Source organism: Adiantum capillus-veneris, chromosome 5 (assembly GCF_014529385.1).
Source record: "Adiantum capillus-veneris isolate H3 chromosome 5, ASM1452938v2, whole genome shotgun sequence".
NCBI classification, from domain to species: Eukaryota; Viridiplantae; Streptophyta; class Polypodiopsida; order Polypodiales; family Pteridaceae; genus Adiantum; species Adiantum capillus-veneris.
In genome coordinates this window covers 13742078-13753215 of record NC_140935.1, presented here as the reverse complement: position 1 = coordinate 13753215, position 11138 = coordinate 13742078, and positions in this window count along the sequence as shown.

Here is an 11138-nt window from a genome sequence, read left to right as displayed (position 1 = left end):
TTTCTGCTAGCTCCATATGTGTCTACTTTGCTCTAGAACCTCGTTGAGGCTGAGAAGATGCCAGATGGAACATTCTCCAATGCGGCCAAGTGGGCTCAGACCCGGCCCTCGGAAAAACTTTAGATGACCATATCTTGCCAACCGTGGCTCCGATCCACAATCCGAAAAGACGAGTAGGCTCCATGAATTGAGCTTACACATCTATACCTCAAGCTCCACTTGGACCTCCTATCCTAAGTTGCCTTATCTGGCAAAAACCTGCAAAGTACCAAAGCTTTAACCTTCAATATCTTGGGCTCCGTAGCTCGGTTTGATGATCCGTGTGGACCTGTCCCTTCAACACTTCAAGCTCTTCATTCCTGGACCCCAAAACTACACTTTGCATCTCTTTAACCTGCTACCGCAATTAGCCCATTGTGTAGTCTTCCTTGGCCTATAAGCCGCATCGTGCATACAATTCCGCTGCTACCTATCATCCCATGAACTTCCTAGCTGCTTCAGTCCTTTTCCATGCTTCTGCTTGCTTGTACACACGTGTCCCTGCCATCTTCTAGAGTCGACACACATTGGCTGCACCAACGGTGAGGTGAGGAGAAAATCTAGGTCAGGACTATGTCCCATCGTCCGTCATCCCCAACCAGATCCATCGCACGTCCCTGCGGCACCGAGCCGCGGCTAGTCGAGATTGGGTGGTCACCATCCCACCGTCACCCCCGGACCTCCGAATCAGCCGGAGCCCAACATAGTGAAGGAGGCGGACCCCGGGAGGAGCGTGTGGGCAGTCTAGGAAGTTATTGCGCTTCCATGTGGGTGCGTTATTGTGTAGCCGGGCCCGCTGCAGGGGTGATGGAGGTGGGCAAGTACAAGCGCAGAAAGAGGATGAGGTGGGTGCGATGCCTTGTTGGCAGGCGGGTAATAAGAGTCGTGGGTGAGCTGTCAAGCAATGTGGCAGAGGGTAGGCCCAGTAGGCGCTCAAGAATGAAGGGGCGCATGAGGGGGTATAGGTTGGCGCATGCGGGTTGGTTTTTTTTGGCTTTTTGGTTGATTGTTTTAAGTTTTTAATGTTTTGTTAAGTACACACCTGTCGCTGCCATCTTCTAGAGTCAACACACTTTGGCTGCACCATCATTGCTTACCTCCCCGTTGAGCATTTATGCTCAACCACATAAAAGCTTTATTCAACTATAAACTGCAAAACCTAGCCCACACTATGAGAAAACTCAAACCATATATACAATGTTTTATTTCTCCCTATTATCAAACCTTCAAGTGGGTTGCCCCACCCCCTTCATAACATAGCTCCCACCTGGATCAAACACCTGGCTCTGTTCACTTTCATCCATTTGCAACAACCTCCAATAGTGCCGTACCCAAGCACGTAGCCATCCATGCACACAAAAAGCCCATAGCACTTTAGCACCTCTTCGAACATCATCTTGCCTCATCAATCTATATGGCTCTGCACACACATCATCTGTAAGAACCAACACTTCCGACCCTCCCTCCCAGCCATGTAAAGTAGAGCTCCTCTCAAAGGAACCCGTATCTGATGGATAACATACTGCACAGTTGCACTTACAACCATACCTTTCAACCATGGGTTGCATACCTCTTTCAAAAGCTTGGACACATCCTGGGAACCTCCTCCAATGCCATAGAACACATCTCTTGCACTGGCTTCTTGCTCTCTTGCACCTCATCTTCGAACTCGCTTACACTGTCATCAAGCCCTTCATCATCGATTGGCCCTTCAAGGTCGCTCAACACTTCCTTTTGTCCAGCTTCAGTCTCCTACTCTTCAATCACCTCTTCCACTGCTGCATCATGCTCCTCCATGGAAGAGAGAAACTCGTTCTCTATCGCATTCATCTCCAATTCTGCCATAGACATGGCCGCTTTATCTCTCTTGGAAAAAGTCTGCACATGTTGCACCACCATGGCACATTCCACCGCTACTTTCATCAGCACAACCATCAGCATGGCACCACACACCACCTTCACCTTTACCAATTCGTGTTCATCAGATTCCATCTCCTCGTCATGGGATGTGCACTCATCCGCTCTATCCTCCTCGCTTGTCTCCCAGCAAATTGAGATTATATCATCATCGCCATCGGCATCATATATCGACTCCGTATCCGCATCTTCATCCACTTGATGCTCCACAAAAGCTTGACCATCACCACCACCTTTTCTCACTTTCTTCATCAGCTTTTGAACCCTCGATATCTGCATCTCGATTGAATTCTGCTACCATTTCATGCAAACTTTCAACAAGACCATGCTTTACCTCTTCAATCCTTACTGGAACCTCCACATCTGCTACCGCTTTTGCATCTTGGTTCACCTCAACATGGAGCTTCTCCTCGTTGACAAGCTCCTCCACCCTCGGCCCAGGCACATCACACACTCGAAACCTCCAAGGAACATAACCAATAGTAGGTCTTACCTCCACCGGCCTTGCATTTTGCACAATTGGAATCACCTTTGACTGGACCCAAGAGCACTCTGCTACCTCCGCAACAACAGGCATATAATCTGCTGGCTTTAGCATTCCCAACTCCAACTTCCGCTTCACCTTTCTGCTCTTTATCTTTGCCAGATAGACCATGTCTTCATAGGTATCTGCGCCATCTTCGACCTTTTCTCTAATCCTTGGATGCAAGCACTCTAACAGCTTTGACAACTTCAAAGATTGATTGCTTTTGACCCCAGTCGCAATCTCTAACTGCTTCCAACAAGCTTCAAACTGCTCAATGAAAAGAGAGAAATCTTTACTTACATCTTGATGTAACGCCTTCAGTTTTGCGCCGGCTTTTTCCACCGTAATCACCTCTCGAAACCGCTCTAGAAACTGACTCTGCAACCTTTGCCATGATTCTCGATCACTGCTCTCTAAGGCATCGAACCACACCTTTGCTTTACCTCGCATGAACAACAGCACCGTCTCTAATCTTTGTTCATCCGTCGACATACGCATCGACAGCAACCATAATTCTAAATCTTCTAACCAATCCTCGGGATCTTTGACGCCCGTAAATATGGGGCCAAAACCTAGCTCCACAATCTCTGTCAGCTTCAACCTCTACCATCAAGCATCTCAACCGTGAGCCAACCGCTTTGTTGGAAAAAAAACACCGCTTTCAACCACAAATTGGAGCATCAGACAGCTGCTTAGTGGGGGAACCAGAAGATGGAGAAGGGGAAGGGGAACACACCCAGCACACAACACAATGCCTCACTATAGCCCAGGGTATACACAGCGCCCCAATCAACTAGAGTTTACCTTTAAAACTCAACACTACCCATAACAAACCACCGCTTTCACACAACCATACGCACACACTCCTTGCAATGCACTAGACAGGCTCAATCACCCTGCTCCGCTCAATTCACAGCGTTCCACACTCAAAAAACCTCCCTCTACCCCTCTTTGCACGACAAACCTCGAGGGCACACACGCTGACACACACCCGGAAACACACGCACACAAGTAGAGAAGAGAAGGGGGAAGCGGAAATGATGCCTGAAACAGTAGGGAACCGTCTACTAGCACAGGCAATAGCATGTACATCCAACACCCTGTCGGCATGAACCTCGCAACCGAAAACAAGAGCTCCAAAAGCCTGAGCCAAAAAATCCTCCTTGGTCCAAAGACATTGGTCCGAAAAGAACCTTACAATTGAACATAAGCACCCTTTTATAGGGGTGTCCCTAGAAATATTAAAAAAGAAAAATGGTGTGATTCCATGTCGTGCACTCCCTTTGGAGTTCTATTTAGAAGTTTTATGCATTGCCATCACTTGGCTTAGTGTGTTTTTGGAATCTTTTGAAAGGTGTGCACACTTGCCCTTTGCACCTTCCACCTTGGCCGGTCGGTTTGTCTCTTTCTTGTCCTTTGCCTTACCCTTAGCCTTGCACTTCACTTTCCCTTGTCGGCACCTCCTTGCACGTTGCTGCGGGGCCTCTCCCTTACATGAGGGGGAGAGGCAATAGCGACCTCGCTATTGCTCTCCCTCTCCTTCTCAAAAATTTGGAGCCGCGGAACCCGCCTCTAGCAAGGCCTGCCACATCATCACTCCATCAACCAACCGGCGGCCACCCACGGCCCCACCACCTCCTTGCACCGCCCAACTGATGCCAAAACCCTCCTCCATTTCAGCCTGCGCAACGCCACAGGCACCCACACCATAGCCCACGCTCCAAGAGCTCCAAGCTCTCTCTCCACCTTGTGATGCCAATGTGGGTAACCCGTCCCAGCTTATATACTCCGCGCTGAAGAGCCCCGCGCCCGCATGTAGGTTTTAGGCCCCTGCCACGTGGCATTCCCCTAAGACTTGAGCCCCAAGGGCTCCAAAAACTCATTATTTTCTTTCTTTGACCAAAAAAAACTTTGCAACCTGCCTTGGGCTAGCTCTCCCATACTGCTCCAACCTCCTGTGGCCAAGCTGCAAACACCGATCGAAACTCCATCTTGCGGGCTACCATCACCCTCTCTGTATCCGCACTTCGACCCCCCGGCATCCTCAAACCAAGGGCTTCAAAAAATTGAAAAAATCATCTGCGACCAACCTTCGACAAAGGCACCCAGGTTTTCGACGGCCATATCTTCTCGCTCCAGACTCCATTTGGTGTTGTCGTGCTGTGACGCGTACATAGTGGGAACGCATGCTACAAGATCTATCTTGTATTTTTTTAGATACATAATTATATTTCCTATAGTGTACATATGCATATTTAAGTATAATAATAAGCCTTCTATCTCATCCTATTATTTTTCTCAACGGTAACATATCCTTACTTTACCATCAGAAAATACTATGGGAAAAGCATCAATAGCTCCGCCTCTTTAACTTGGAACAAAAAGCATTGATTCTTTATTTCTACTATTTCATTATCATCTCACACCCTAGCTAGATCCTATATCTAGGGTAAACTCCAATATATATATATTCTATGTATTTTTTATACTTTTCTTATATTTCTTTTTAAATAGCTACTAGGAGAGAATCAAATCCTAGTGGGACACTAAGTGGCATGATTTCAAAGATACACTTATTTTAATGCATTATTGCAAGCATGATTACAAAACTTTGTCAAGGAGCAATGTCATGCTTTCATATGGCATGAGGTGTTCTTTGGAATTAAATGAAAGTCTATGCTAAGGAGACCACATGAAGACTTTTGCAGCCATAAATGGACCCTATTTTGATGAATTTTTTACACAAGGTTCCAATCCGAATTGGAAAACGATTTTAAAATGAAAATCGTAGCTAATGAGCCGAAGTTTTTGTCCATATTTTTACTTTTTTATTTGGAGCCCCGGTTGAGGAGATATGATCAAAATACTGGACCCCAGTCTGCTCACATCATGCAGGGACAACTCATTTCCAACTTTTCGAATCCCTGTTCACACTGGCTCCTCTCTTCTTGTGTAAACCCTTGTGGGTTCCCTTCACCTATAAAAGGGGACCTCTTCTTCCTTGGAAGAAACTCAAGCATTCAAGCCATTGATGAGAGGAATTCTTGAGGGAGTGAGTAGTAATGCCTAATTGTACTTAGCCATTAACATAAGCCCAAGCCTACACTTTCTCCTAGAGGAGACTAGCCATTCTTGCAACAAGCTAGCCTTGGAAGATCAACTCTAATCAAAGAAGGTCTTGCACTTGGTGTATCAATCAAAGTGGAATTATCCACTCTTCTACTCTCTCCATCAATAATGGTGCCAAAGGGTTTGTCAAGTAAGATGTGTTCTACATTGATGTTTTCTTGATTTCTTGTTGTTTTCATATTCATCTCTAATCCAACATATATATATATATATATGTATCTAATATCATCTCCTTAACCAAACCTATCTCTCTCATTCTTAGTAATTCATCCTCTCTAGGTTCTCTTGCTACAGGTACATCTCTCCCCGCAGTATCCTTATTGCCTACGGGCAAGAATAGGGCTTGGGAGGGAAACTTCTCATCTCTTCACTTCTCTCATATCTACATTTCTCACATACTATCCTAGATGAATAACCCACATGATGATCATTTCTATCGCTTTCACTCTGTACGATCTATTAGAATTAACGTATGGATTAATCATAAAATACACTTTCAACAACGTATAGTGTTTCTCTTTGGCCCTGAAAGGCTCAATGAAATACTTCTATCACCGGATCCCATCATACTACCTCTCATAGACTATAATTTTTCTTTTGATGTAAGCGTAGTTATCTTGCTATGAACCAAGAGGATTTGTACACACAATTACTCCCAATCACTAGACAAAATATATATATTATGGTAAGCACAAAACTACAATTCCAAAGAACAATTGCTAGCCTATTTGGTCAGCCAAGATTGAATGCCATTAACTCATCCATTAACCCTTTCATATTACCCATGATACGATATGACCATAGCCTTGATGTTTTCATCTTCGTATTGTTTTGACATTCTCTTTTGCGTTCTTTCTTTGTGTGTGTGTGAGTGCAAGAGAGAAAGAGTGAGTCTTCTTTGATTTCACTTCTTTCTAAACCCTAGTCTTCATGGCATCTATGGTTTAACTCCTTCATATAGTTTTTGTTGAGTTCTCTCACAAACTCTCACAGCCATAAGCCCGGTGCTTTCCTGGCAAGACCGCAAATTTCTTGACATATTTTTGGTGAACCCGACGCGAATCTGCTAGGGTGAGAGTTTGTGGGTAACCATGGGTGATCATGTTGAGCAACAGGGTATGCATTTTGACCCAGCAACTATGCAAATGTTTCAAGCATTTGCAATGTTCATACAACAACAACATGCTACTAAAAGAAGGGAGATTTCAGCAACGAAGGCCATACAAGCGGTCGTCAACAGAATGGATCAGTTCAATGGCAAAGATGTAACCAAGTACTTACGCGAGTATGTGAAGGAGATGGAGCTGCATCGCGTGTCAGAAGGTGAGATGATTCAAAGCTTTGATCTAGTTGTTGCTCCAGAAATTAGGGAGCATGTTAGGGCAATTAAAGATGGGCATGGGAGAAATTGGGAAGAACTCAAAGTAGCTTTAAAGGAGGAATATTTCATGGAGGACTCGGAGAGAGTGACCAAAAGGACATTCTTAGAATGGGTAGTCAAGCCAAAGCAAGGACTATCAATAATAGAGCTACTTAGGGAATTTGAGCGGCGCTATGCACAACTCACTAGGACAGAAAGGGCTACACTAGATGCAGAGAAGACAGATCTTTTCCTACAAGCTGCAGGTAAAGAGTTTCAAGAAAATTTGGAGCTTCTTCTTGAAGATAAAGATGCTGAGCAAGGACTAAAGACCGTCTGGAATGAGGTTGAAGGTGCTGTCTCACTGCTTGCCAAACGACAAAGAAGAAGGGACAAGATGGTAGTAAACACTACAAGTCCTTCCACCTCAACTTCTGACAAAATGGTAAAGCCTACTTTTATCGCTCCTAAGTTTGATGAGTCCATGCTAGATGAGCTTGTGAAGGGAATGCGTGAATTGAAGGTGAAGTTTGCAAAGCTTGAAGAAAAAGGCCAACCATTAGGGCCACTTCCTAGGCAAAGACAACAGCCCAAAGAAGGGTTTGTTAATAGATGTATTTGGTGTGATAGTACAGACCATGTAAGAAGGGATTGTGATGATTTTAGTGATGCTTTGTCAAAAGATGTTGTCTTTTTTAAGGATGGTAAAATCCACTTAAGAGAGACAGGTCTACCCTTGAGAACTAACTTTGGGAAGGGGGGAATGCAAACCTTAGTTGAAGATATGGCAACCAAGCATGCCACCTCTTCAGTTGAGGCAGCTACTTATGGAGTAAAAATTGAACATTTTTGTGATGAAGAGGTGAGTGACCATCATGGTCAAATTTGGCCAAATGTCATGCAATTAGCTAAAAAGGGAAAGCTTACAAAAGAGATTCTACATGAAGAAGTGATTGCATACGTTTAGAGACAGGATGGAATGATCCAGTGGACTCATTGTCAGTGCATGCCTAAATTACAAAATGCCAACAAAATGAGGCAATTGTAGAAGAGAAGCGCAGACGTGAGAATGCTGATGAAGGACCATCAAAAAGAGCTTCTAGATGTGGGGGAAGAAGCGACTCAATGCCTTCTCAAACACCCTCAACACAAGGAGCATCTCCACCTGAAGTACTCATGGAGGAGTCTACAACAGGAAAGAAGAAAGAGCCAACGAAAGGTAAGACAAAAGGCCCAACTTATAAAGTATAATATGATATTGAGGTTGCTACAGATTTAAAGAAAGTCTTGGAGGAAAGGATCTTGAATAGCAAGATTGAGTTTACTCTGGGAGAAGTTCTTGGCATTGCAAAGCGTAAATTCCATGAGATCATTGACATCATCAAGAGAAAGAGGCAAACCCTTGCTGAAGTTTCTCATCCACAGGTTGAAGGGGAAACCTCAAAGACACAAGGGATGCAACTGCAAAATAAGGAGAATGATGGAGCTGTGGTAGGATGCTACCAATCTAGTGGGAGAGTGAATTAAGTGTATTTCTCAAATGATGATGAAGAAGTTGAAGATATTCCTAGGAGTTACTATTCACGAAGTCATTGGGCAAGGGCTACTATAGAAACTTTGGTCAAGGTAGGTGATCTTGAAGAGACATTTGTTGCCTTGATTGACCATGGTTCAGAAATAAACATAATGTCAAAGAGTCTCTACAACAAGTGCAAATGGCCGATGGACACAGATCATGGCAGGATGGTAAAAGTGGCAAACAATTCATCTGGTGAATTGTATGCAGCATGTCCAGGTGTGAAGGTAACAATAGGTGATGTAAAGATTGACCAAAACTTCTTTGTACATGATAAATCTTCATATCATCTCATCCTTGGACAACCCTACATTGTGGGAGTTCGAATGGAAACAAAGGTAATGGATGATGGTTCAACATATGCTAGAATACGTAGCAAAGATGGTAAACGAGCTGTCCAATTTCTCACAGTCTGTGTAAACCATGAAAGAAATCGTGACAACCTCAGAGAACATCCTCTACCAAAGGTAAGCAAAGAGTTTCATGATCATAGAGAAATGATGGGTTTTGGCCAAGTACCATTGTAAAGCGGGATTGTAGTGGTACAGAAAGAAAAAGGGTCTCGCTTGATCCAAAAATAGGTGAAACTTTCTCGATGAGCTCCTTGGTAACAAGGAATGGATCAGTATGTTTTACAAAACTTGAAGATTTGAAGAGATATGAGAGGCAATATGTGCATAATGTACAAATAGGCATGAAAAAGAGTGGGTTGCTAAAGCCTACTGAAAATGTTTTGGTTTTGTGGGAACAAGTTTCTTTTGTAGATACTATGGGTGAGCTTGATGCTATAATGAGGTCTAGTTTGCATCTTGAAAATGAAGTTGTGGAAGTTTGCTCTATGGAAATGTATCAAGTAATAGAAGCCTTTAAAGAAAGCCAAACAGTTGGCCCAGAAGTCCATGTTGAAACTAAATACAAGAGTGTAGCAAAGAAGGTGAAACCAGTAGCTTCACCCTTACCACCCAACAACAGGGAAAAGATTGAACAGGCTTCTTTACAACCAAGTTTGCGGAATCCTAAAAATATCGGGCATACCTTCACAAAGGAGTCTTTTCAAGACTTGCAGATTGGTTGCGAGGAGTTTCTAACACAGGAGGAGACAAAGTGCTTCAAAGAAATGCTTTCAAAGCATGGTAAGGCTTTTGCATTTGAGCCACATGAGATAGGATGTGTTGATCCTTATATTGTAGCTCCTATGGTAATTTTCACAATACCTCATGTTCCTTGGAATCTGCGGCCTATTCCGGTTCCAAAGGCTCATTTGCCAAAGTTAGTAGAGCTACAAAATGAGAAAATCAAAATGGGAATCTTGGAGCCTTCTTGTGCTCCATACTCAAACAGGTGGTTCACAGTTCCAAAGAAGAATGGTTCTCTACACTTCATCCAAGATATGCAACCAGTGAACAAGGTGACAATTAGAAATGTAGGTACAGGTCCAATTGTGAATGAGTTTGCAGAGGCATTTGCAGGGAGGGCAATCTACTCAATGGGGGATCTCTACTCAGGGTATAATCAATTTCAGCTTGCAATCGAAAGCAGAGACTTGACAACCATGAGGACACCTTTGGGTTTGGTAAGGATGTGTACCTTGCCACAGGGAGCAACCAACTCGGTTGCACATATGATGAATGGGATGAATAAGGTCTTACGTGACTTTATTCCTCAAATCACAATGCCTTTCATTGATGATTTGCCTATCAAAGGATGTGAAGAAAGTGACAAAGATGAAGCTTTGGATCTCAAGGGATGTCGCAGGTTTGTGGTAAATCACATAAATGATTGTGATAAAATTTTGTCTAGGCTGGAAGAAGTGAATCTTACATTGTCAGGGAAAAAGTCTATGTTTGGTGTCAAAGAAGTGCTCATTGTGGGGCACATGTGCGGGCCATATGGTAGGAAACCTTGTCCATCAAAGGTAGATGCCATCCAAAGAATGAAAGAAACATGCACTAGCATCACTGAGGTTAGAAGGTTTCTGGGAGCATGTGTCTTCTATGTTATTTGGATTCCACATTATGCACATGTAGCTGATCCTCTTTATCAGCTGCTTAGAAAGAATCAAAAGTTTAAATGGACAGAAGCACATGTAAGATCCATGAAAAAGCTAAAGGAGTTACTCCAGTCAGCAAAGACTTTGAGAAAGGTAGACTATGAGTGTCAAAGGCCAGTGATTGTGACAGTAGATACCAGTCCTACAGGGATTGGATGGGCAATAGGGCAAGATGACAAAGAAGAACACAGGTATGTGGTAAGATTTGGAGCAAAGGTACTAAGTGTTCGCCAAAGAAACTATCCACAGATAAAGAGAGAGTTATGGGGTATGGTTACAGCCTTGAAAAGTGGGAAAGAGTACCTAATTGGTGCATGTGTGGTTGTAGAAACAGATTGTCTACCACTTCTTGGGATGATTACAAGCTGCTCAACACCAGAAATTGCTATGTTGCGGTGGATTGCCTACATTAAGTCCTTCAATCCCGAGTTTAAGCACATTGCAGGTAAATACAATACAGTGGCAGATATGCTATCAAGGGCAAGGTATGAAGATGAGTCACAAATGATTGATGAGGGAGATGATGTAGGCACAAAATTCT